This window comes from Macrotis lagotis, chromosome X (genome assembly GCF_037893015.1).
Source record: "Macrotis lagotis isolate mMagLag1 chromosome X, bilby.v1.9.chrom.fasta, whole genome shotgun sequence".
NCBI lineage: Eukaryota > Metazoa > Chordata > Mammalia > Peramelemorphia > Peramelidae > Macrotis > Macrotis lagotis.
In genome coordinates this window covers 429,519,893-429,547,282 of record NC_133666.1, presented here as the reverse complement: position 1 = coordinate 429,547,282, position 27,390 = coordinate 429,519,893, and the positions used below count along the sequence as shown (strand labels likewise).

Sequence of the window (27,390 nt, the reverse complement as noted above, 5' to 3'; positions counted from 1 at the left end):
TCTGCAGTGATTGATAATGATCTGTTAAGAACACTATGGAAGTATTCAGCCCATCTCTCTAGGATCAAGTCCCTATTGTTAATCAATGTGGATGTGCCATATGTCTTTGGCCCATAAACAGTATTCAGGGCATCATAAAAGCATTTTGGTTTGTTACTGTCTGCCTAAAATTGAATTTCATCTGCCTTCTTACTGAGCCAAAAGTTCTGCATCTCTCTAAACTTCACATGGATTTTATTTGTGATGGAATTAAATACTGCCTTCTTAGAAATGTATGAACTACCCTGCTGGTAAACCCTGTGGGGTTCTCATTTTTCATTTAGTAGCTTCTATATACCCCCATCATTTTCATCAAACCAGTCTTGGTGTTTGTAAGTATTCTGACCCAGATGAGCAAATGCAATGCTGTACATCAGACCTCTGAAAGTTGTCCACTCTTTTTTTGCTCCACTGTGGCTCAGTTGTGTTAGCTGTTTTCCCTCCAAGTTAGCAACAAACTGTTCCCACTCAGAAAGACACTCTAATCTCTTGACATTAATTCCTCTAGTATTCATTTTGCCTTGGGACCACCACTTTGGATGAATATGAATATTTAGCTTAGAGAGGATGAGTCTGTGATCAGTCCAGCACTCTATAGCACACTTTGCCTTAGTACTCTCACATCTTCTCTATCTCTTCTTACAATCACTTAGGCTAATAGATGTCAATGTTTGCTACAAGGGTACAAAGGTTTATTGCATTTGGGTAAACAGAAGACAGTGTTTGTGTTGAGAAGGTCTTGAGATGCACAAGTCTTCAGTATAAGGTAACCATTGCTGTTGCTTTTTCCAACTCCATTCCTCCCAAGGACTCCCTGCCATGTCTGGTAATCTGAGTTTACTCTAGCATTCTCAGCCAGAATTATGTTTGTCCTCTTTTGATACAATTATGATAAGGGTGTCCCGGATTTCATAAAATTTTTATTTAACTTCATCAGTGTTTGTCATAGTGGGAACGTTGGTACTGATGATGGTGGCATGGCATTTTCCTAGAAGTGGCAATCTCATTGTCATGAGCCTCTTTTTGTAGGCATTCAAGAATGTTGACTAGATTCGTTTTGATTACAAAACCTACCCCAGCTTCACGATGTTCCATTTCATTGCGACCACTCCAGAAAAAAAAAATGCATCTAGCTCCACTTCAGTAAACTGACCTTCATTTGCCAGCCTTCACTCACCACTGCTTTTTAGATATCATACCTGCTGAGTTCTCTCACAACAAGAGTTATTCTTCTTTCAATCCTATTGGATTTTGTGTTGTCTATGAGTGTGCATACGTTCCATGCACTGATGGTGAGTGGAATCTTCTTTGAAGAAGTTTTTGTGAATTTTTTTGTGTTAGACAATTGTGTAGACAATTTTAGGGCATCTTTTCTAGCCTCTTCCTCATATCAGGATGTAAGCAGTCAGATCCTCAAAAGGGCTACTCAGTCACCCAGAGGGCTGCCAAATCCCACTGCTACTTTCAGTGGAGAAACAACCCTATGACCCTGGGTAGTCTTTGTTCAGAGTTGTGACCACAGCTCCCAGCATACCCGCACCCACTACTTCATCACTTGCCTATTGCCACAGCACTATGAGTGATAGATTTTGCATGTGTAAATTGGATTTAAGTGAGGCAGAGCTGCACAAAATCAACTGCCTCACTCTCCCTTCCAAATTCATCATGATCCAACATAGCAAGATAGAGTCAAGACAACTGATGATGGCTCTAGATATAGCAGATGACCTTGGCATCTTCTAAATCTAACCAAGCTCTAAGTATTCCACAGCACCTGCTTCATCTGGCTTCATGTCCTTGGAATAAATGGTTCTCTTTCCCCCATTCCTCCAGTGGAAGACTTTACATGCTCAGGATAGACACCCCCCCACTAATCACCAATGAGTTTGAGACTCCCTCAATTACCTTCAGCCAGATTTAGCCTGCCTGCCTGCATGCTACAGTTTCTTATAGCCATAGGTGAGAGTTAGATGACTCAAGTGGACATCAAAGGTAGAAAGGTATTTTTTAATTATAACTGGTACAGGACTTCCTAGCATGGTATATCTTCATCTCTAAGCAAGGCAGAATAGAAACAGCTCCAAGGAAACATGAGATACATAAGTTTAGAGTAATCATCCCAAGTGTTCACATGAATAATTTGTTTCTGATCTATGCTAGAGCATTCCGAGCTTATATTGATCTGATCAGCCACAGTCAACACACTGCTAACCTCATCTCTAACATAGTGATGATTTTCTCTGATAATAAAGGACAAGAACCAATCTCAAAGGAAAAGGAAAGATCAAAGAACTAAATATATGGCAAAGAACCAGAAAGTAAAAATGACTGAACAAGTTTTGGCATATAGTTGTATAGTATTATTATGTTAAAAGAAATAACAAAAGCAGGTGGTTTCTGAAAAAAATGGCAAAATTTATATGAACTGATGCAAAGAGAAGTGAGAACAAGAAAAATCACTGTGCACAGTATAGCAAAGTACAAGTGATGTGAAAAATTTGACTACCCTGATTAATACAGCAATCCAAGACAATTCCAAAAGACTCATGATAAAAAAAAACACCATCTACTTCCAGAGTAAGACCTGATATAGTAACTCAGTGCAAATTTAAGTGTAATTTTTTTCACTTTATTTTTCTTGCTTTTCTTTTTTTCTTATACATCTAATATGGAAATGTTTTGCATGATTTCACATGCATAATTAATATATTGCTTGACTTTTCCAAGAGTTGAGGAGGTGAAGAGAAAATCTGAATCTAAAAATTTTAAAATAAAAAATGTTTAAAAATAAATAAATTTTTTTAAAAAGTGAAATGAAAGATTTTTTTGTGTTAAGTGGGATGCAAATCAATTAGGGAGGTATAAAGGATTACTTTTCTGCAATGAGAACCAAATTGAGATTATATTATAAAAAATTTGTAGTGGACCCAATGAACTCAGTTTTGTGATTTTCTTCAAATCCATTCACCAGCATGTAAGCAGTTACCTCTCAGCAATCAGAGACACTGCTGCAGCACCTAATGAACTCAATTATCAACAAAAGCAGTTGGTGGTGCAATAAACAGAGCACTGGACTTGGAATCCAGAAGACCTTAGTTAAAAATGTGACTTCAGACATTTCCTAGATGTATGACCTTGGGCAGGTCAACTAATGTCAATTTGCCTGAGTTTCCTCCAATGAAAAATGAAATAAGAATTATAATGATACCCCTCTGAATTGCACATAAAAGGCATTTTAAAGGCTTATTTCCTCCGTTCCTAACTTCCTTCAAAAATGAGTGCTGCTGGGACTGGATAGGACTTCTGAATCTCTCAAATTCCCCAAGTGGGTTTTTGTGAGGAGCAAATAAAATATATACAAATTACTTGGCAAACCTCAAAGCACTATAGAAATATGAGCTCAGTTATTTTTTCCTCCTGTCAATTAAGTGTGTGTGTTCAACAATATACAACACATACACACACACACACACACACACACACACACACACACACACTCCAAAACGAATGGGTTATCTTGCAAAATCTTGTACAGGATATTACTTGAACTTTATAAAGTATCTATTCTCTACTTACAGTTATATACCCCCAGGATAAGGCTAAAGAACATTTGGTTTGGGAACTGCTCAATTCCTCCAGTTCATCCCAGACTTGTAATAAATGTCTTCTAATAAATGCCAACAAAGATTTCAAAGGAAATGGCAATGTTGGTTAAGTTAGATGAAAGAGATTGACCATTCTCATCTCTCTGCTTTCAGTTTAGGTGCTGAACTTCATGACATGATAATGGGAAATCTAGTTAGAGGTTAAAGTGATTAATGCAGAAAATGCATTAAGTATAAACTAAGAAGACACTAAAAAAGTCAATTACTACCAGTGGCCTCCATTCTATTGAAACACAGGTTGTAAAATGTTCACTCAAATTGTAAATGGTACTGTGTAAGATGAATGAACTTTTATGAGAAATAATTTATAGTCCTAGAAAAGTTAATTTACAAAGTGCTAACTTGTAAAATTTAATTCATTTATCTTTTTTAGATGGCAAATTTATTTTCTAAATGTATCCTATTCCATTTTGAAAGAAAAGAGTCATTCAATATAATGCAAAGAATGTGGACAATAAGAACATGTCTTGGCGTCTAAATCAAAATTCCTCTAAGTCTAGGCAGTGTCACTTTTGCATTAGTCCTCATAAGGGAATGTGACTATTGACCTTACTCATTTAAATCCAACTTATTTGCATGTCATGGTATCATCACCCTGATGTCATGGTCTTCTTCAAGAAGGAAGGACAAACATCAATCAATCATAAGCTTCATAAACATAGGTTTACCTAATTCTATCAAATTTAATTTAAAAAAAGCAGTCTAGTAAAGGTAATGCATAAATAACTCAAAATTATCCAATACTGTTAGGGAACAATTTATTTTTTAAAACTCATTTCTGTAACATTGCTTTCTCTTTCACAGTTACAAAATTACACTTCTTTCTATACATTTGAATAGGAAACGTGCTTTTGTCTTCAAAGGGATTTCTTTACATGGAGATTATATAACCACTACTGGGTTAACAACATTTTCAATCTAGATTGGTTCTTAGTAGTCTAATCCACGCTTTTTATTTTTTCCTTAGTTACAGAAAGATAACAAGGTTTCTTTGGTTCCAAAAACACAGACTTTGATTTTCAGATTGTGAACCAAATTTATTGACAAATTGAATAAATTGTAGGAAAATTTGATGTCTGTCTTATATTACCATGCCACCACTCCCCCCTCTTAATAAATCAGTGATTCCCTATTATTTCAATGATTTAATATGAACTATTTGATCTAGCCTTTAAAACTCCTTACAATCTGGCTTCATCCAAGCATATCACATATTAATCCCCTCTCGACTCTATGACCCAGACAAAAATGGCCTATACACTGCTTCTTAAAGAAGATGCATTATCTCCCATCTATATATTTTTTTCATTGGCTGTCCTCTCATGCCTGAAATACACTCCCTTTACCTCTGCCACTTGGAATTTCTGATTTCTTTCAAGACTCAGTTCAACAGCTATTTTCTCCATGAGGCATTTCCTGGTTCAGTTTCTTCAGTCATAAAATGATAATAGCACCTAGCTAAATGGGTTACTGAGAGAATCGAATAAAATAATGTATTAAAGAACTTTCTCAAATTTAACCACATAAACACAAATTTTTATTATAAACTGGGGGGGGAGGGACAACAAAAGACTTATTTTTAAGTCACCATTCTTCAAAATTATATAGTGAATTAAGCGACTGTAAGTAACAACTGGATGTTTCCTCTCAGAACCCTCTTCAATATCTTTATGTCCTTAAATGTAGAAATCAAAACTAAAATCTCTTCTAATTAAAGTCTGTCCACCATAGTTTCCCAGATGATGCACATCATATATAACACTGCTGTCAATATATTTAGTGCAATTTTGTAATTAAAAAATCAAATCAACAAATACAGTAAGGCAATAACATATTATTCATTCTTATTGAAACTGCCTTCCACAACATCTTACACACACACACACACACACACACACACACACATGAATCCGATTTAAGCTGTTTCTGTAAAGTGTAGTTTTGTTCTTTTGTTCATTGTGCTTTTGACAGAATTGTTTTAAGATTTGTCACTAGATTCTTTTTCTTCCCTCTCATTTGTTTTTCTTGAGGTTTCTCTTTCTTTGGAGGAAGGGGAGATTATGTATACTTTTACAACATGACTTTTATAGTAATGTGGAAAATATAAGGTGATTTAAAAATTATATTATTCTATATAATATGAGAGAGCAAATATAAAGAATTTTGCAAAACTTAAAGCACTATATAAATGCTAGCTCTTGTTATTGTATTAAATATCTCAAAACCATAATTGAACAAAGGTCTAATATTCTTTCCCACAGGTAAAGTGCCCATAGTAAAGTAGATGACAAATATTGGGTCTTAGGTTTCCTGCCTCCACGTCTACTATTCTGTCCATTAACCACATAGTGCTTAGTATAAGTATAGTTTCTTAACTAAGCTAGGTGGCTAGCTAGGTGGCTCTGTGGATAAGAGTGCAGGTCAGGCAGACCTAACCTCAAATTCTGCCTCAAACATTTACTGGTTGTGTGACCCTGGACAAGACACTTAACTCTATTTGCCTCAGTTTCCTCATCTATAAAGTGAGCTGGAGAAGGAAATGGCAAATCATTCCAGTATCTTTGCCAAGAAATACCCAAAATGGGGTCATGAAAATTTCAACTTAAGGGAAAAACTCAACAACAGATCTATAGATAAGCAGTTCACCACTTTTGCAATATAGAGGGTATAAGACCCTTCTTTTTTATTTATTTTTCCAATTATATATAAAGATAATGTTCAACATTCATTTTTGTAAAGTTTTCTCTCTTCTACTTGCAAAGTTTTTTATTTTCCACTCTTCTCTCCCTGCCATAGGATGGCAAGGAATCTGATATAGGTTACACAAGTATGAACATGTTACACATATTTCCATATTACTCACCCTGTGAAAGAAAAAAATACAAAGGAAAAACTTTGAGAAGGAAAAAGTAAAAAAAAATTTTTTAAGTGAAAATAGTATGTTTTGATCTGCATTCAGATTCCATTTTAAATCCAGATTTCTGGATATAGATGATCCTTAATGAATATGTTAGGTTCTTCTCTAGTTTCTTTTATATACATATGCTTCATTGTTAGAATCCAGGTATGAAATAGCAACCTAGACTTTTTCACAGCAAGTGAGATATCCTTGAATGATAGTTTAGTGGAATAAAGATATCAAGCCTGGCTTACTTTCTTTCACACACACACTCCCCAAGGTTAGCAAAATTCCTTGAGACAAGAAAATTTAATTTCTAGAATTAACCCATTACAGACCAGCTGAATTCTGAATTGTCCAGAGACAAAGAGATCCATCACTTAAGCAATTACAGGACAAAACCAATTACCTGTAAATGGGATCAATTAAAAATGATACAGAATCAATCTTAGTCTTCTAAATAGAAATAAATCAATATGAGTTTGAACTGATTGGCCATGGTAGTTTCTCTTCATCCTGATTTTTTTTTTCATCTGCAACAACAATTTCTAGAATCATCATTTCCCCCCCTTTTAAAATATAACCATTCTGGTACTTAAACAAACACAGAAGCTTTTAAAAGTATCCTTTGCCCTTGATCTCACAATGATATTAAATTACTCGATGCAGATTTTATTAAATAAATATCCTCGTTACCTGCATAATTACTGTTATGCAACTGTCAAAGTTCATAGTTATGTCTTCAATTACATGATAAAGGTCTCAGTGTATAATCTATTTATGAAATATTCTGATTAACTTTAGAAGGAATGCTGATTTAGTTCTCTTATCAAAAATGTTATAAAAATTTCATAAAAGTAAAAGAAACAACAGATACCTAATAACTATATCTAGCAGCTGTCAAGGTCCTCCTTGCCCCCTCCCAATCCAACCTCTTTTTCCAACCTTACATTCATCCTGCTACCCATGAACCTACACTTTCTCATTTTCATTTACCAGTAAGTAGATCTTATTCAGATAAATAGCAGTTGGTACAATCTGACTGACTGCTTTTGTTTGTAATTTTATACTTTTGTTTTTCTTAGCAAAGTATCCAAGATACAAATTCCTGGGTATGTGTATATACATACATATATATATATATAGATATATAGATAGATAGATAGATAGATAGATAGATAGATAGATAGATATATGTATGTGCGTGTGTGCGTGTGTGTGTATATATATATATATATATATATATATATATATAGACCCAAACCCTAGCTAAGTCATCATCACTTCTCACTTGCCTACTGTATCAGAATTCAAATTGTTTTCTGCCCTCTGCAAACTGTTCTTCACATGACTTCTAAAGTGATTTTACCAAAGCAAAGATCTGAATATGTCACTCCTCTGCTTAACCAACTGCAGTAGCTCCCTATCACCTCTAGGATCAAATATAGATTTCTCTGATATTTAGAGGTCTTCACAGCCATGTTCCAATCTATCTTTGTAATCTTATTATAAATTATTCCCCTTCACATACACTATGACCCACTCCATTGGACCTTTTTGCCACTCTTCATATTTAATCCTCCATCTGTTGCTGTCCCCCATGCTTGGAGTGCATTTCCTCTTCACCTTGATTTTTTAACATTCCTATTTGTCTTCTACATGAATACCACCTTCTACATGAATCAAACTTTCTCCTCAGAAAGTAATTACCATGCATTTATGTTTCTTATATTATTATATCCTATTTACAGCACAGAATGCATCTTCTGTGAATGGAAAAACAATCTTATGTCTTCGTATCCCCAATGTCTCGCATACAGTAGGTGCTTAATAAATGTTGATTAAATTAAATGATGTGGTATGACCCAGAGTATATCTGTCTGGGAAATACTTAACACTTCTTCATCCTCAAAAAAAACCTTATCATATATGTAGGGGGCAAATATCAGTACTTAACACTTCATGGAGGCTAATGTCTACACTGAGGTAAAAGTTAGGCCTAAAAACCATATCTACTATTTTTTCATAGTTCATACAGTATTTCTATTTGTACTCAGGAAAGAGAGAGGAAAATATTTGAAATCTGAAAGAAACTTTTTTTTCTATTAAAAAAACACACATCTCACAACAGTTAATAATTCAAGGATTTGAGCCTGGGATTTTTTTTTTGGCCAAACAGTTTGAAAGCTACTCTACCACAGTCACTCAACCAAAATATGGCTTGTTACATTTCAACTAACCATATTATCAAGTGTTAAAGTTATGACCTGAACTGATGCACACTGGAAAGCTAGAGTGAAAGTTTCATCTTAGAATTCTGATCATCGTTTATCAATGTCATGAATAAAATTCCACATGGAGGCCTGACTCCATGAAATTCCCATCTGGCAAGATCTTAATAAACAAAGGAAAGCTTTAAGTCTAATGAAGCAAGTCCCTTTTGGCAGACATTTCTTGACAGTGGCATCTTGGGGCCATTGCCATTCTTGGAAACATTGCCTCACCTTCCAGAAATAAAAATACCATTCAAATGTTGAAATGTACACAAGATAAATCATCTTTATCTTCATATGTATTTAATGGAATGAAATTGGTCTTTCATCAGTCATACTACTTATACTATAGTCTACTCTTCTCATTGTTCTTAAGCCAGTTTTTTTTTCCTTTTAATGCCATTTCTATAGAACCAAGTTGCATCAGTAATGGACAAAACTAAATTTATTTAGGAAGAGACAGAGTGATTATGGAAAACACATTTCAGATTCTTTTATGACAATTGCACTGAATTTATTCCTCCATTGTGCCTAAATTATATTTCTATGCTTATAATTGATAGTACAAGCAAAGAAGTGAGGTCAAGGACTAAACTAAGGAAGTGATTGATCACCTCTGCCATCCAATAGGCTTCTGTCCTGGTTAGATGAAAGTGGAGTGATGTGTTCAAGTCCCTACAGTAGAAAGGACACTAATAAATTTGAGAGAATTCTGAAGAGGTCAACCAGGACAAGAGAACCTTGAGATCATGGCTTTATGAGTATGAATTGAAAGAACTATCAGTGTTCACTTTGATAAAAAGAAACAAAGGAAGATTATCGATTTTAATTCCACAAACATTTGCAAAAGTACTTTCCTAGCATTTTGTGTGTGTGTGTGTGTGTGTGTATCAATGTGAACAAAACAGTTCTTTAAGAAGATTTCATTTTTATCTCCAACATGTACACAATTGGGGCGGGGGGATAATTTGAGGAGACAAAGACTACTAGGTAGGAGAGGATCAGTAAAGATTGCCTTCAAGGACTTGAAGAGATAGAAGAGATATTCACTTTATTTTGATGATTATTATTTATTTTGCATGATTAATGGCTAGAATGTACAGAGTCAAATTTGGGCTTCATATAAAGAGAAGCTTCAGGGGCAGCTAGGTGGCACAGTGGATAGAGTCAGGAGTACCTGAATTCAAATCCGGCCTCAGACACTTAATAATTGCCTAACTGTGTGGCTTGGGCAAGCCACTTAACCCCATTGCCTTGAATAAATAAACAAACAAACAAACAAACAAACAAATAAATAGAGGCTTCCTAACAATTAAAGCTAAACAATGAAAGTGGAATAGACTGCCTTAAGAGGAACCATGTTCCCCTTAAATGTAGATCATCCAGTAAAAGCTGAATGACCATGTTGTACTAGAAATTCTTTTGGAAGATTGATTGGATTAGATGACTATGTGCCTCACAACTCAGATTTATGACCTTAGGGTTAGGGATATCTGATACTTTAAAGAGTAGATTATACCACCATCCCCATCTTATAGATGAGGAAACTGAAGTTCAGAGAGTTTAAATGCCAATAGTCAAGATACTGAGCAAGAGTGGTGGTATTCAAATTCAGATACTATAATTCCATATCAAGTGCTCTGTTATAGCACTGTCTCCTTGATTTTTATTCTATTTGTCACACAGAAATCATTTGTATTAATAAGTTCCAGCCCTGTGCTCTTCTATTGCATTTTGTATGACCTATAATTTTGATGGTTCCAAGATAATGGACACTAATACATTGTTGGTGGAGCTGTGAACTCATCCAGCCTTTCTGGAGAGTAATTTGGAATTATGCCCAAAGGGCAATAAAAAAAATAAAATATATATATACACTTTGGTCCAGCAATAATACTTCTACCGGATCTATACCCTGAAGAGATCATGCAAAAGGGTAAAAATATCATTTGTAGGGCAGTTAGGTGGTACAGTGGATAGAGCACCAGCCCTGGAGTCAGGAGAACCTGAGTTCAAATGCTACTTCAGACACTTAGTAATTACTTAGCTGTGTGACCTTGGGCAATTTACCTAACAGCATTGCCTTGAAAAAACAAATAAAAAGTTTAAAAAAATTAAAAAACAACACTTGTACAAAAATATTCATAGCAGCCCTGTTTGTGGTAGCAAAGAGTTGGAAACCTGTTGGGAGCCACGGTCTCTAAGCTGTTTGACACCATCGCAGCAAGAAGACTCAAGGCAGTTACACTGCCTGACGGAACAACATTTCCTTCTTCAATACATATAGGGATTGCATGCATACCAATATTTATATATTTATTATTGATTACAATATTTACTCACCCTAATACTGGAATGACTATAAAGGAAGGACTTCAGAAAAATTCCTTGAATAAAACAGATTGTAAACTCTGTCTAAATTTAACAGGACTGCCTCTCCCTGAGGCATACAAAAGGCTTCAACATTATGAAATCTCTGGAAAACCCAGCACTGGGAATTCTAAGGAGATACCAGAATATATACAGGGAAAACAGATACGAGATGGGTCAGATAGAATTTCAGGGAAATTAATAGTTTTGCCCCCCTTACCATACACAGGAATATATGAAAAAGATGGTGAGAAAATAGTTAGTACAGGTGAGCGATATGTGTCCAGCAGCCTTACTTTCATGGGAAAGAATAAAAAAGTCACAGAAACTGTGACTTCTACCAACTAGGCCAGAAAGAAAAACTGGTTATTGTAAGAGTTAACGGATGGATGGACAAGCATAAAGACCCTCACTACAGACTGTTAAGGAAGTGTATCAAAAAACATTACCTACACAAAAAAATATAAAAAACTTTCCATTAAAAGAACTGCTTAATTAATAACCCTAAATGAATTAACAATTATACAACGTAGTAATAAATATGGTAACAGACAAGTTAAGGTCATCGTGGTCCGAGTAGGGATAAGAAATTAACTATATGATTATTACTTAAACTTGTAATCACATGATTAAAACTTGTAACCATATGAACTATATGATTGATGATGAAAATTGTACACTCTTGTAACCAAGGAAATGATCTCAGCTTGCTTGCTTGCTTGAAACATACATGATTCTGAAACTATAAAAATAAATCTAAGCAGCTGACAGTAAGTCAACCTGTTCCTGCCTTTACCCACTTGTTGACTCAACTCATTTTGCTGACTCTATCCCTCCTGTCAGGTTCCAAGAACCCTGTGGAGGCTGGACCCCCACAGAAATCAAGTGAATATCCACCATTTGGGGAATGGCTGAACAAAATGTGGGATAGATGATAGATAGATAGATAGATAGATAGATAGATAGATAGATAGATAGATAGATATAGAGATAGAAATAAACATAGACATAGACATAGATATACAGATGTAGATATATATAGATATAGATCATGGAACACTATTGTTCTATTAGAAAACAAGAGGGATGCATTTCAGAGAAGCCTAGAAAAACTTGCATGAATTGATACTGAAAGAGATGAGCAGAACCAGAGGAACATCATATACCCTAATGACAAATGGGGGTGATGATCAATCTTAATGGACTCATTCCATCAATACAATAATCAGGGACAATTTTAGAGTATTTGTAACAGAGAATACTATCTGTATCCAGAAAAAGAACTGTGTAGTTTAAACAAAGACCGAAGTCTATTACCTTCATTTTTTTTTTAAGTGTTATGTACTACATAATATTTTATTTTCTCCTCAAGGATATGATTTCTCTCAACACATTCAATTTCAATCAATGTAAAAATTAGCAGACTGCCTTCTGTGGGGGGTGGGAAGGGAAGGAGGGTGGGGGGTAATTTGTAAAATTCAAAAATATAAAATATGATAGATAGAAACTACTATTGTATATAATTGTAAAAAAATTTAAAAATAAAAATATAAAAAATTGTTTCCCCAATCAATATTGATTTAGAATGATTTTTTTTAATATGGCTACTACTCCATCCCAAAACTGTTCATATCTTTTGATCATTTGTCAATTGGGAAATGGTCCTAATTTTTATAAATATGACTCAGCTCTCTATATGTTTGAGAAATGAGGTCTTTATAAGAGAAACCAGATTCATTTTTTTGCAAACTCTTCCCCCCCATCATATTTCCCACTATATTTTATTCTCTCTCTCTCTCTCTCTCTCTCTCTCTCTCTCTCTCTCTCTCTCTCTCTCTCTCTCTCTCTCTCTCTTCTTTCACCCTGTTCCTCCTCAAAAGTGTTTTACTTCCGACTACTGCCTCTCCCTATCTATCCTCCCTTCTATCACCCTTCCCCTTTCTTATTCCCTTCCATTCCTACCTTCCTGTAGAGTAAGATAGATTTTTATACCCAATTGGATATGTATGTTATTCCCTCTTTGAGACAATTCTGATGAGAGTAAGGGTTACTCACTTCCTCTCAACTCTCCCCTTTCCCTCCATTGTTAAAGCTTTTTCTTACCTCTTTTATGTGAGATAATTTGCCCCATTCCATCTTTTCCTTTCCCTTTCTCCCAGTGCATTCCTCTCTCACCCCTAAATTTTGTTTTTTAGATATCACCCCTTCATAATCAATTCTCACCTGTGCCCTCTAACTATATAGACCTATATTCTCCTAATTGCCCTAATAACGAGAAAGTCCTTTATGAGTTTGGTTTGTTTTAACAAAATATTCTTTGGCAGAAGAAAACTGGGGTTAATCAAAAATGTTATAGTTTGTCAAACATAATCCAATCTGAGATCCACCATTCACTTTGAACAACTTAATGAGCTTCTGACCCAAGTTTTAAAAGACTGATAGATCTGTCCGGTGGGTTGCTCATTAAACTACATGCCATAATATGGGCAATTTTTATTTTTCCTCCCCCTTTTCCAGGATGAATTTCTAGTGTTTCACCATACAATGTAATTAGCAGAGTGAAATCTATAAGAGGAGCATTTGGAGAAACTTTAGTCAATAGAGAATGCCTATCCTTATTTATATTCCATATAGAACTTCTATGGTATTATTAAACACTTTTAGTGATCATACATATTCCATTTTATATTCATTAAATAATAAATTATTGAATAGCATTATTTGTGAGCAGGTACCTGGATTAAAATCTTATGTGTGTGATTTGCATGCTTGTATGACTACTTGTTGGAGGGTACTTTTTCAGGCAAGAGTCCATCACATGGAGATCTTGAATGAGAGAGACAGACAGAGAGGAGGAAAAGAACTATATTTCATCATAATTGGTTTCCATCACCTTCATATGTATTTTATTTTATACATTCAAAAACATTCTGGAGTGGCATTCAGTTTTTTCACCAGATTTCCAAATGGGTCCTTTATACAAACAAAAGATGTTAAGAACACATGTTTCCTATCAAGTTGTTTTTGTGGGGACTTTTTCAAAATTAATAAATAGGAACATAGCAGTTCTAACATTGTCTATATCTCTCAGTCACTGGGTGACTAAAAATATGCCACTGAAGAAAATCATTTGTTAAAGTTTTCCTGCTCACTTCTCAAGTTTTTGCCAAGGATATACATACACAAAGTGCTATCACATATTTTGTAGAGATAAGAAAGTTTTCTCACCTTTTTATTTTTTCAGTAAAAACATCATCCATGATGTTTTCTTCTTTCAGAATATTCTCCTGTGAGATGTCTTGAAAATTAATGCATAGGCACTTTCAAACTTGTAATTTGTCCAGTATAGATTTCTTCTGGTCATGACAAGTTATTTTTCCTCATTTCATCTCCTTGAGCAGCACTATCATTCCTAGTCTTATCTAATATTTTGAATTCATGGGGCAAGGGTAGAGTTTGGACTGGTGATTTCATTAGAACAGGAAAATTCTGGGTGAAGAAACTCTTAAATAGTTGCCTAGAGTATTAAGAGATTAAGTAACTTGCTCAGGGTCAGAATCTAGAAGTAAACCCAGATCTTCTTGGCTCCAAGGCTAGTTTTCTATCCAAACTACCAAATTGCCTTTTGTGGGTCTACATTTCCCATAGTCTTCCATCATTCTCCTTGATATAATTTTGCAAGCGTGCTCTTTCTCTAAACCAATATATCCTTGGTTGTTACTTCACTCCACTTGGCAAAGAGATCCTGAATTTGTTGGATGAAACACTTTCTAAGTTTTTATCTACTTTGTGGTGGTAATTATTTTGAAACAATTAATATTCTTCAATAAATGGGATAGCTAGGTGTTACAGTAGATAGAGCATTAGCCTTTAAGTCAGGAGGATGTGAGATCAAATTTGACCTCAGACACAATAATTACCTAGCTATGTAACCTTGGGCAAGTCACTTAACCTCATTGTCTTGTAAAATCCAAAAGAAAAAAGAAAAAGATGGTGGCAGGATCAGTGTCTTCACTTTTTTTTATTTCTCACTTTACAATCTATAACTTTTTTACATTGACTATTTTGGAATTGCTGTCATTGCAAATAGTATTTTCTTATCTTTATCTTTTTTTTCTGAATGTAGTATTGATTTTAATCATTGCTCTCAACAGTCAATGAGTTTACCCACACTTAATAAATTCCAAATTTCTTCTTGAAGAAAGTACCAAGGGAAACAAAAAAACACACATTTCCCAAATTATGATATGCAATTGAATAAGGTCAAGGTCATGTAACATATACTGTATGTCCCAATTTTTAGTGTGGTTTTTAAACATTATTTTTATTTATTCTATTAAATGTTTTCCAATTATATATAAAATATTTGCAATCACTTTTTAATATTCTGAGTTACAAATCTGCTCCCTCCTTCCTGTAAACCCCTCTCCTTGCTTTCGAAGGCAAACAATTTGATTTTGATTATATCTGTGAGGATATGCAATACATATTTCCATATTAGTAATGTTACAAAAGAAAACACAAACAAAATAGAACAATAAAGATGAAGAAAATTGTATAATGTATCCTTCAGTCTGCATTCTGAGCTCATCTGTTCACTCTCTGAAGGTGAATAGCATTTTTCATCATGGAATTGTCTTGGATCATTGTCTTAATCAGAATACCCAAGTCTTTTATAGTTCTTCATCTTACTGCTTTTACTATATACAATGTTCTTCTGGTACTGTTTACTTCACTTTGCATCAGTTCATACATGTTTTTCCATGTTTTCTGGAACCATCTTGCTCATCATATCTTACAGCACAATAGTAATCCATCACAGTCATATACTAAAACTTGTATAGCTATTCCACAATTGCTAAACATATATTTAATTTCTAATTCTTTGCCACCATAAAAAAAGCTGCTATAAATACTTTTGTACATGTAGACCCTTTTCTTATCATCTCTCTGATAGAACTAGCAGTGGTATGCTGGGTCAAAGGACATGAACAATTTAATAGCTTTGTGGGTATAGCTCCAAATCATTCTCCAGAGTGGTTGGATCAATTCACCAATAATAGTCCCAATTTTTCCACAGCCCCTTTTAGCATTTGTCATTTTATTCTCTGTTATGTTAGAGAATCTGGTAAGTCTGAGGTGGTATCTTAGATTTATTTTAATTTACACTTTTCTAATTAGTAGTTATTTTAAGCTTTCCTATATAACTATTGAGAACTTTGATTTCTTCTTCTGAAAAGTTACCATTCATATCCTTTGACCATTTTTCAAATGGAGATTGACCCTCATATTTATAAATTTAGCTCATTCCCTATATATTTGAAGAATGAGGCCTTTTTCAGAGATACTTACTGCCAAAAAAGAATTTTCCCAGTATTCTATTTTCCTTCAAATTTTGATCACATTGGTTTTGTTTGTACAAAAGCTTTTTAATTTCATGGAATCAAAACTATACTTTTTTATTTTCCATAATCCCCTCTATCTCATGTTTGTTCATAAATTCTTTCTTTATCCATACATCTGACAGGACCATTTTTCCAGGTTCCCTTAATTTCCTTATGATATCACCCTTTATGTGTACATCATTTATCCATATCTTGGTATATGGTTTGACGTTTCTCCATGTGAGTTTTTGCCAAAATAGTTTCTAGTTTTCCCAGCAATCTTTGTCCCAAAGTTTTGGATCTTTAAGGTTTCTCAAAAACTGGATTTCTGTGGTGATTTACTGCTGATCTACCACTCTGTTTTAGTCAGTTCTAGATTGTTATGATGACTGCCACTTGTACTATAATTTGATATATGCAACTTCTGGTTTACCCTCCTTAACATTTTTTTATTAATTCCCTTGATATTCTTGACCTTTTGTTTTTCCAGATGAATTTTGTTGCTATTTTTTCTAGCTTTTTAAAATAATTCTTTGTTTAATTAGTATGGTAATGAATAAATCATTTGGGTAGAATTGTCATTTTTATTATATTGGCTGAGCCTACCTATGAGCAAATAATATTTTTCCAATTGTTTAGATTTCTCTCTTTGTGTGAAAAATGTCTATGACTATGTTCATAAAATCCCTGATTTGTCTTGGCAGGTAGACTCCAAAAAGTATTTTATATTGTTTTCGGGTATGCTAAGTTAGGTTTTTTGATTGTATATAGAATTGCTGGTGGTTTATATGGGTTTGTTTTATATTCTACAATGTTGTTGTAGTTATTATTTCAAATATGTTTTAGTTGATTCTCTAGGGTTCTCTAAGTATACCATAATATCATCTGCAAAGAGTGATAGTATTGTTTTCTCGTTGTCTACTTTTATTCCTTTTCTTATTTCTATAGCTAGCATTCCCAGTACAATGCTGAATCAGTAGTGGTATAATAGACATTCTTTGCTTCACTCCTCTTCTACTGGGAAGGTTTTAAATTTATTCTCATTACAGAAAATGTTTACTCTTGATTTTACTTAGTACAGTTTTAAGATTGAATTTTGTGATATCCTGTCTGTATACTTACTAAAAGGATTCATGATGAATATTTCTAAGTAGTCCACAAGACACTGATCATTCTCATTTCCTGATACCATGCCATATCCTCCAAAATAGTTTTCACTGACTTCCCTGTACTAAGAGAAGACCAGATGATCTCTGTGATTCCTTCAAATTCTTAAACTATTTGATTGCTCAGTCAATAGATACTAGTAAAGATGATACTGATGCAGGGAATCATGGACATAAGACTATGATGCAGGGAGTTATGGACATAGGAGATTTGTAATTGTAAACAGATTTTGTAATCCTTTATACTGTTAATTTTTTTTTAGGTTTTTGCAAGGCAAATGGGATTAAGTGGCTTGCCCAAGGCCACATAGCTAGGTAATTATTAAGTGTCTGAGGCCAGATTTGAACTCAGGTACTCCTGACTCCAGGGCCCGTGCTCTATCTACTGTGTCACCTAGCCACCCCTAAATTTTGTTAAACTATTTTCTACTCCTGTGATGTAAATCAACTCCTTTTGTTCCATTGTTAAATGTGAACTCATAGCATCTCCTTTCAGTCAAGAAGAGGAAGGATTTCTACCTTTGCCCACAGTCTCCTGACCTTTCTGTACCCAGAGAGTGGGCAAGACTATAAAAGTCTGGTCTGGAGGCCCCCCCGTGGTGCACAGACTCCCTGGTCTCAGGCCCAGTCAGTTCTCCCTGGTTCGTTGTCTCTCTCTCTCTCTCTCTCTCTCTCTCTCTCTCTCTCTCTCTCTCTCTCTCTCTCTCTCTCTCTCTCATATCTTGCCTAGCCTTTTGTTATTCACTCCTAACCTCAAATTGCTTGCTGCTTCTCCAGGAGGAGGAAAGATTTTAATCTGTACATTTTGCAGGTTTATATAATAAATCCAAAGCAGTTTTAAAATCCCAGGGCTATGTATGAATTCTTTCACCATTCAATCTTAAATTGGTGACACCAACTCTAGAGCACAATATTATATGTATGCCATTGGTATCTATGGGCAGCATAATGACTTAGAAAACAACAAATTAATCTCATCTATATTGTTATTCCCTCATTTCAGTTGTTTCCAACTCTTTGTGACCATATTTGGAGTTATCTTGGTAAAGATACTGGAGTGGTTTGCCATTTCCTTCTCCAGTTGATTTTATAGATGAGAAAACAGAAGCAAACAGAGCTAAGTGACTTGCTCACTTAACATAGCTTGAAGATGTCTGAGGTTAGACTCTTTCGGAGTCCAAGCCCCACATTCTACACATTGAGCTACCTAACTTCCCATATTTATAATGAATTATGTTTTTAATTTTATTTTTATTTATTTTGTTAAATTTTTTCCAATTACATTTTAAACAGGTTCTGCAGGCCATAATCAGTTTTAGTGTAAGCCATAAGAAAGGAGTAAAAAAGGAGAGGAGGAACTGTGGTAAGAATGATGACCCAGATACTTCACCTAGTCCTTTTGTTTTGACTCTCAGATTCATTTACATGATGGTGAGGAAATCTGGGAATAGCTGAATGGAACAATACTGCCCTAATTTATATGCAGCTTCTAGCTGCTTGAGAGGCTTGGAAGAGGACAAGTTGTGGGGATTTGTTGTGTAGAATCCCAAAAATGTGTTTAGAGAATTCAAGTTGATGACCAAGGCTTTAATAGTTTTTAAAAAAAAAAATTTCTAGTCCCCAAATTAGAAAAGGTTAAAAGGCAAAAGACAAATTTAAACTCAGCCTAGGACTTCTACTGGTTTTCATTGATAGCCTAACTGGGTATGAGAGCTCATTCACCTATAATAATAAAGACCTATCCCTTGCTAGGAAAAAGCTTATTAGCTACTATGTTGAACTCAGTAGGCAGAGTGCAGTAGTTCTGAAGACACTTAGATTTTCAGATGATGATACCATAGACTTAACAGAAATTCATAGTAGTATGCAGGCTCAGAGACAATACAGTGTTCAAAAGAGAGTGATAGCATAATGACATCAACAAGAGACATAGGTTACATGATCCTTTTTGTAAACTGCATGGTCATGTATATACTCTTTGTCTATGTTTGCGCCCTATAGGGTATGGTAACTTGTGAGAAAGTGTGGAAGAAGTGGAAATTGTCACTTATGTTACTAATCTGTCTAAATATCTTTTTCTTTAAACTGTATCCTTCTTGGTTATGTGGTGTGAGGAATATGTGGGTGTGTTTCAGTTCCACAAGAATGTGAGGGGAAATGATTATTTTACATTACAAGGACTGGGATCTGCCTGTAATAGTGCCTATGGGCAGGTATGTGAGTGTAAGATAAAACTTAGCCTCAACCTGATCAAAATCTGAAATTAGATCAGGTCTGTGTCCTCCTCCTTTGCTCATGCTCAAGGAGATAACTGTTCCCTCCCCTGTGCTCATTAGTATAATGAGCAAGGTGGGCAAAACATATGGGGGCAATATATCAATTAGATTGTGACCTCAATCAATGATTGGTGTGAAAGGGGAGGAACTAGGCTTTCAGAAAGCATATGAGACCTACATTTCCAGGATTCAGAGCCCTCTTTCCTATAGAGAGAGGTGATCCTTTTACTAAGATGTATTAATAAAAGACCATTTTAATCACTCTGGACTAAGAATTCACCAGCCATTTATAACATGTGACTAAAGAAATAAACACTTTGGTGGGGGCTTATGAACTCTATAAGTAAATTTTCATAAAAACATGTCAGAAACTAAAAATGCAAAGCATATTTGTATTTTGTATAAGTCAAGAAGTAATTCCTTTCTGAAAAAAAATCTCTACATTAATTTACTTAGTTTTGAGCTGAGAATTGAAAAGTACCTGCATTCTAGCAAATTAAAATAGAAATATCAGTGTTTTATAAACATATATGTGTTTATAAAACACTATAAATATATATATGTGTATGTATACACATATATGTATATGTATATACTCACACAAATATCTTTTTTTTGTTTTGTTATACACAAGAAAAAGGAATAATTATTTTAAAATCATAATTCCAGGAACGGCAAGTCATCTGCTTCATTGTTTCTGAGAACAAAACTAAAATATAGTCATGAGTATTTAAAGAATTTTTAAGATTTCAAAAATTTGCCTAGAAGCTGTTTTACAATTCATCATAGATTATTAGTGCTAGAAGGAATCTTAGAGATCTATTCACAAAGAATGACACTTCATTTGAAGTTTTTAATAATTCCTAGAAATTATTAGAAAAAGACTAAAATGACATATAACAAAGAAGCTCCTATTTATAATTCTGAAAGATTTTTTAAAAACACAAGTAAACAGACAGTGGATAATATTTTCTTCACTGTAATTCATTAGAATTCCACTCCAAACTATAAAATAAATTCTGGTGACCATGCCTACTCATAAGGGCAGTGTTCACCACTTTTAGATTACTGTACCTTCAGCAAAAGAAGGAAATGGTTTCTTTTTATTTACATGGCTTTCATGACTGATATTATTCAGAATTTTACCTAGAATTTTTTCATAATTAATTATTTCAACTAATATGGTAGTTTTCAATTAAATAATTATTTTGTTTACAAGTGGGTTTTTTCTTTGAAGCTTTAAAGCAATTTATCTTCTCACAATCCTTCCTTTGTTGCTGCTTCGTTTTAATACCCTGGCACTAAAAGTAAGAAGTATATAAGCTGCACCCATGGGATGCTTGTATATAATTTAATTTAATGTCTGCTTTAAAAAACACCACATTGCTAATTGATTTACTCTAAATATGAAACACTGATTATCAATTAAGTGTAGAACAAAGAACAGTGATAATGTAAATCATTTACTAACTATGATTTTGAATAAGTCAGGTACTCTATTTGAAATTCCACTTATGTTTAAAAGTATAACACTTTCACAATTTCATAGGGTTTTCCTCAATATCAAATATGATATATGGAAATGGTTTTCTATAATAAAGGACTAACTACATAAATATGAGCTATTTTGTTCTACCAGAATTTCATCCTTATGCCTCATTTTGGTGCAAAGTGACCCTGTCAGCTAATAGAGAACAAACTCCAGCAGGTTCTAGCAAGGTGGAAGTCATTAAGTATGGGCCTTAGAAATGGGCTGTTACCTGAGAATAGAGATACTTTAATTCCAAAAGGTTTACTATCAGGCAAGCCAGAGAACAATGGAGTTGGGAAACAGATTTTCTGATAGTTTTTTCTTAGGGTTGTCTTTATAATTATACAATGTATGAGGTACAAAAATTTAAAAGTTTGCAAAGACTGAGTAACCAATTGAAGGTTCAGAAACATTAAAGGACTCTTGTTCAGGTTTGAGCAAGTTCTCTTCCAGCTCCAAGAATCCTTGATTGGAAGCTTATGTGCAAGATGGCTTTTCTTAGCAATGAGTGAGAAATGCCAACTAGAGAACCAAGAAAATCATTTATAATTAAGCTCTAGTTTCATGATTTTCCCTGAAAATGCTCTACTTTTTGACTATAAAATCTAATCTTACTAAAGCATAATTTTAAATATTAGCTCCCTTCTCCAATTTATTAAACTCCAGTAGTTCCTTATTCCTCCAGGATCCAATATAAATTCTTCTGTTATTTCTGTAAAGCCCTTCATAAAACTGGCTGCTTCTAACCTTTTCAGTCTTCTAACACCTTACTTCCCTTCTCATAATTTACAATCCAGTGATATTGCTCATCTTCCCACATACATTCCATCTCTCAATTCCGTACATTCTTAAATTAATTATTACTACTGCCTGGAATTTGCTCTTTCATCTCTCCTTCCTAGTTTCCTTGGCTTCTTTCAAGTCCCAGACAAAATCTTACTTTCTTTTTTTAAATTTTCTTTGTTTTATTTTTAATCTATGGAATAAAGCAAGTATTTGCATAACAGTTTTTAATTTTTAAAAAGGTGATTGCACATGAAATGGCAAATCTATTATGTACAATTTGCCATTTCTTTTAAATATAAAATAAAGTTCTTGTGGGAATTTCTTTTTTTTCCCCCTCCTCCCATCCTCACAGCCATCATCCCTAAAAAGGCAAGAACTGGAGAAGGGACCAGTCATCCCTATCACCAGGTCAGGGAGATAAGCCTGGGTGAAACAGTAGAACATCCTGAGGAAGAAACAGGAGGCAATACATGCCAGGAAAATTGAATCACCACCACACCACCATGTTGGTCAAATTTTCCCTTCCTACTCAGGTCAAAATAATCTAGTGGCCTGAAATTCTTCCAGTCTCATGTCCACCATCATAGTCCTTGGAAATGATTCCTAAGGAGATAGAACAAAGCAACCACTCCTGCAAGTGCTATCAGTCTATAAATAATTATTAAGAGCCTATTCAGTCTCAGGCATTGCCCCAAGCACTAGGGATACAAACAGAGGCAAAAGACATTCCCTAACTTTCAAGTTTACTCCTTAAGAGATTCATGTGAGCTACAGTGACATTTTGAAGAAGAAAAGGAAGGAGGGAGGGAGGAAAGGAGGGAGGGAGGAAAGAAGGAAGGAAGAAGAGGGGGAAAGAGGAAGGGAGAAGGAAAAGAAAGAATGAAAGGAGAGAAGGAACAAAGAAGGAAAGGAAGGAGGGAAGGGAAGAAAAGAGATTAAAGAGGCATTACCATATGCTTTATCCCTTTACCCTAAGGTCCATGGAGTCTTTCCATATAATGTGCAGTTAAAATCTTCTGTATATTTCTCTCTCCAATTAGAATGAAAGCTCCTTAAAAGCAAGAACCTTTCTTGCTTTTCTATTGCATCTCCAGAGTTTAATGCAGATCTTTACAAATAATAAACTATTCTTCATTCATTTGGTCAATTTACCATGTATGCTTGTTTTTAATTATGTTGTCTTAATCATTAGACCATAAGCTCCTTGAGGGGAGGGACTTTTTACTTTACTTTCTATCCCAAGTGCTTAGTTGGCAGTTAGTATTAAAATTACTGGCTGCATAATTTATTAACAGCACAATTAATAATAACATTAAAAGTCACATATCTAGACTTGAACTCAGGGGTTCATAATCCCAGGATCCAAAACTCTAACCACTATAACCACCTAATTGTTATCTAACATATATATGTAAAGATAGGAATAGTACCTGTTAGTATTTTTATTCTGAAATACTCGAAGGCTACTATGTGTCCCTAGGGTAGCTGGATGGCAACGTCTTGAATTTGGAAGACTCTGACACTAGCTGTGAGATCATAGACAAGACACAACCCTGTGTGTCAATACAATGATCCAAAACAATTCCAAAGAATCCATGATTCAAAATACAATATACAGGGGGCGGCTAGGTGGCATAGTGGATAAAGCCCTGGAGTCGGGAGTACCTGGTTTCAAATGCGGTCTCAGACACTTAATAATTACCTAGCTGTGTGGCCTTGAGCAAGCCACTTAACCCCATTTGCCTTGCAAAAATCTAAAAACAAAAAAACCAAAATACAATATACATACAGAGAAAGAGCTGAATGCAGATATCAATACACTATTTTAACTTTCATCTTTTTTGTGTATTTTTTTTCTTCTGGTCCATTTCTTCTTTTACAAGATAACTAATATGGAAATATGACCACACAAATATAACCTATTTAAAATTCTTGCCTTTTTTAGGGAGGAGAGAAGGGAAGGGGGAGGGAAAAAATTTGAAACTCAAAATTTTTTAATTGAATATTAAAAATTGCCTTTACATATAATTGGAAAAATTAAAATACAATAAAAGCTGGCCTGAAGCATAACATTTAAAAAAACTATTAAAATAAACTAAAGTAGGAACTGGCAAACCTTTCCAGTATCTTTGCTATGAACTCCAGAAAGGCAGCATAGCCTATTGCACATCAAGCTAGCTGAGGATTGGAAAAACTTCCTCTCGCAAAAACAGAATGTGACACTTGCCTAATGGATCTGCAATTTTCTTTCTCTTTTTGGAAGCAATCAGGATTAAATACAGTTAGTAAGTGTCTGAGGTCTAATTTTAACTCAAGTCCTCCTGAATATAGGGCTGGTACTCTATCCATTGAGCCAACTTAAAAAAAAAAAGTTTTGCAAAGCACTTTCTGAATGCATTCTCTCATTAGAGCCTCTCAATCACTTTGTAAAGTAGGAACTACAAGTATTGTTATATTATTATTATTATCAATTATTTTATTATTTTTATTATTATTATGCAGCTGAAGACAAAAGCAATCTGCTAGTGAATACCAGAGGTGAGATTCATACCTGGATCTCCCTGACTCCCAAGCCAATATTCTTTGCTCTGTCACAAGTCTTAACTCATATGGAAATTTAGCTTTCATGACACTTACTATTAAGCCTCTCATATTTTCAATTCATATATATATATATATATATATATATATATATATATATATACATGTTTTGAATATGTTTGTTGATAAGCCTTTCTATTCAATCATATTCATCTCTTTAGACAGCTTACCCTTTTCTTCTGAATCAGAATTAACTGTAGGGCTATCACTCAAATTTCATTTTTTTCCTTGAAGCATGCCATCCCCCTTAAACTGACTCCCCTCTTGGCATAGACAATCAAAACAGATGCCCAGCTTAGTAAAGTTCACCACCACAACTTGGTCATCCTCCTGTGTTAAATGTATGATCTCAGTCAGAAATCATTTATCTAACCCTTCCAGCTGGTCTGATGATTTGTAGTTTATGTTCACCACCATATCACCTTTGCATCTCTTTCCTTTGATATTTTCTTATATACTTTCTGCCATATCTGCCTACTTCTCATGATGAATGTTTCTGCATCTTCCAACCTGTGCATCTTAAACAAGGTACAAACTTCTATTATATATTTTGTCAGATTTTAGTGATACCCTCGTAAGTCACACTTACCTTTCTGCACTTATCTCATTATTGTTTTATTGTTCAGTCCTGCTGACTCTTGTGATCCCATTTTGGGGTTTTCTTGGCAGAGATACCAGAGTAACTTACCCTTTCCTTCTTTAGCTCATAATATAGGAAATTGAGGAAGCCAGGGTTAAGTGAGTTGGCGAGGGTCACACTGCTAATAAGTATCTGAGGCCAGACTTCAACTCAGGAAGAGGAATCTTCCTGCCTTTAATCACTGAGCCACCAAAAAAAACTACTAGGATCTCGAGTTTATCTTCTAGTAGTAACCTATACAAGTCTTCTCTCTAGTTTAGATTCTCACATTCTCCTTAATTAATTTCCCATACCTGAATGAGAGGACTTATTAGCCATGTCTGTGTGTGGGTCAAAGTTTTTTTTTCTTCTATTTACAATCAATCAGTGGAAACATTTCTTTTTTGCTACTACATGTATTTAATTATTGAATTCCTGTCTTTTTTAAGTCTGATTCTGGATATATTCTTGATCAATATTACAGTTAAGGTGGGGGAAAAGAATGATTTTTTTAAAATGAGTAGAAAAATGACAATTTTCCTTGACCTGACAATAAAAATGAAGTAGGTTCTGGGGCTTCCCTGAGAGTATTCAAGTGTTATAATAATTCATTCATGCTTTTCTCAAGTTTTGATTATTTTACTATCACATTTATAGAATTAGAAAAATCACAGAACCTCAAAGAAGGTACCTCAGGGATCATTTCACCCAAACTCCTATTAACAGGATCTCCCTACAACATTCCCAACAAGTTGTCAATTGAACTTTCTATTAATACCTCCAGGTTCTAGAAACTCTTTATCCTTCCCAAGATCAAATGAGATATTTGCAAATCATGTAGTATAGGTTTTTGCACATAGTAGGCATTTAATAAATACTTCTTCCCTTCCCTTCCCTCTACCCTGAGCCTCCTTCCCCAAGGCAGTCCTTTCAATTTGTAGACAGATCTAAACTAGAAATTTCATCTTTGTAGTAGACCAAAATCTGCCTTACTACAACTGCTCCTCATTCTCCCTACTGAAACCTTACAGAATGATAAATCTAAATTTCTTCTGAGTGTCAATCCTTCAGATGTCTGAAAATAGCAACTGAATCCTTCCTAAGACTTCTTCAGGCTAAACATTTTCAATTCCATAAACTGATCCTCAGTAGTATAGTTTCAAATCACCCACTTATGGATCTAATTAGTTAGTCAATGACGTTTTTAATATGCCAAATTAAAAACAATCCTCTCATTTGGTTCTGACCAGAGCAAAATAAGATCATAACCTCCACTGTTCTGGAGACAAGTAGAGTCAAGTACAGTAGAGTCAAGACAGGAATTCAACTTTTGATCACAGGCTTTTCCCGGGAAAATATTGTTTTTTCAGTATTATTTTTAGTTCCTTTAAAATAGTAAAAATAAAATAACTTTGATGAACTAACTGGTAAGTATATGGCAAAGAGTTATTTTTTCTTCTACTTTGGTCTTCAGAAGCATTAATATGAATCTTTGAAAAAACCACACACACACAAAGAAAAATTTATGATAAATAAACTGACTGAAACCTCTGAATTTCCCTCCACTTGTTTTCTAATGTGTTTTGGCTACAGGGTAAAGCTACCCTTCAACTAGCATATAATAATGCTCAGAAACTTTTCAAGGACATAGTGTTCTCTCCCCTCCTTGAGGAACATCTTTGCCATACTTTATCAGCAAAAAAGCTTAATGTTTTCTACCTCAGGCTTTTTTATGATCCTCATCCCATTTGCTGTGGAGTTGCCAAGATGTCATCATTATC

The 27,390-nt window shown here is 34.5% G+C and overlaps 1 protein-coding gene across 5 annotated transcripts in view; it reads right to left on the bottom strand.

Annotated features, from left to right (window-relative positions):
- PXDNL (peroxidasin like) overlaps positions 1 to 27,390 on the bottom strand; it is a 586,539-nt gene that overhangs the window by 461,356 nt on the left and 97,793 nt on the right. The gene's annotated exons all lie outside the window — the stretch shown is intronic.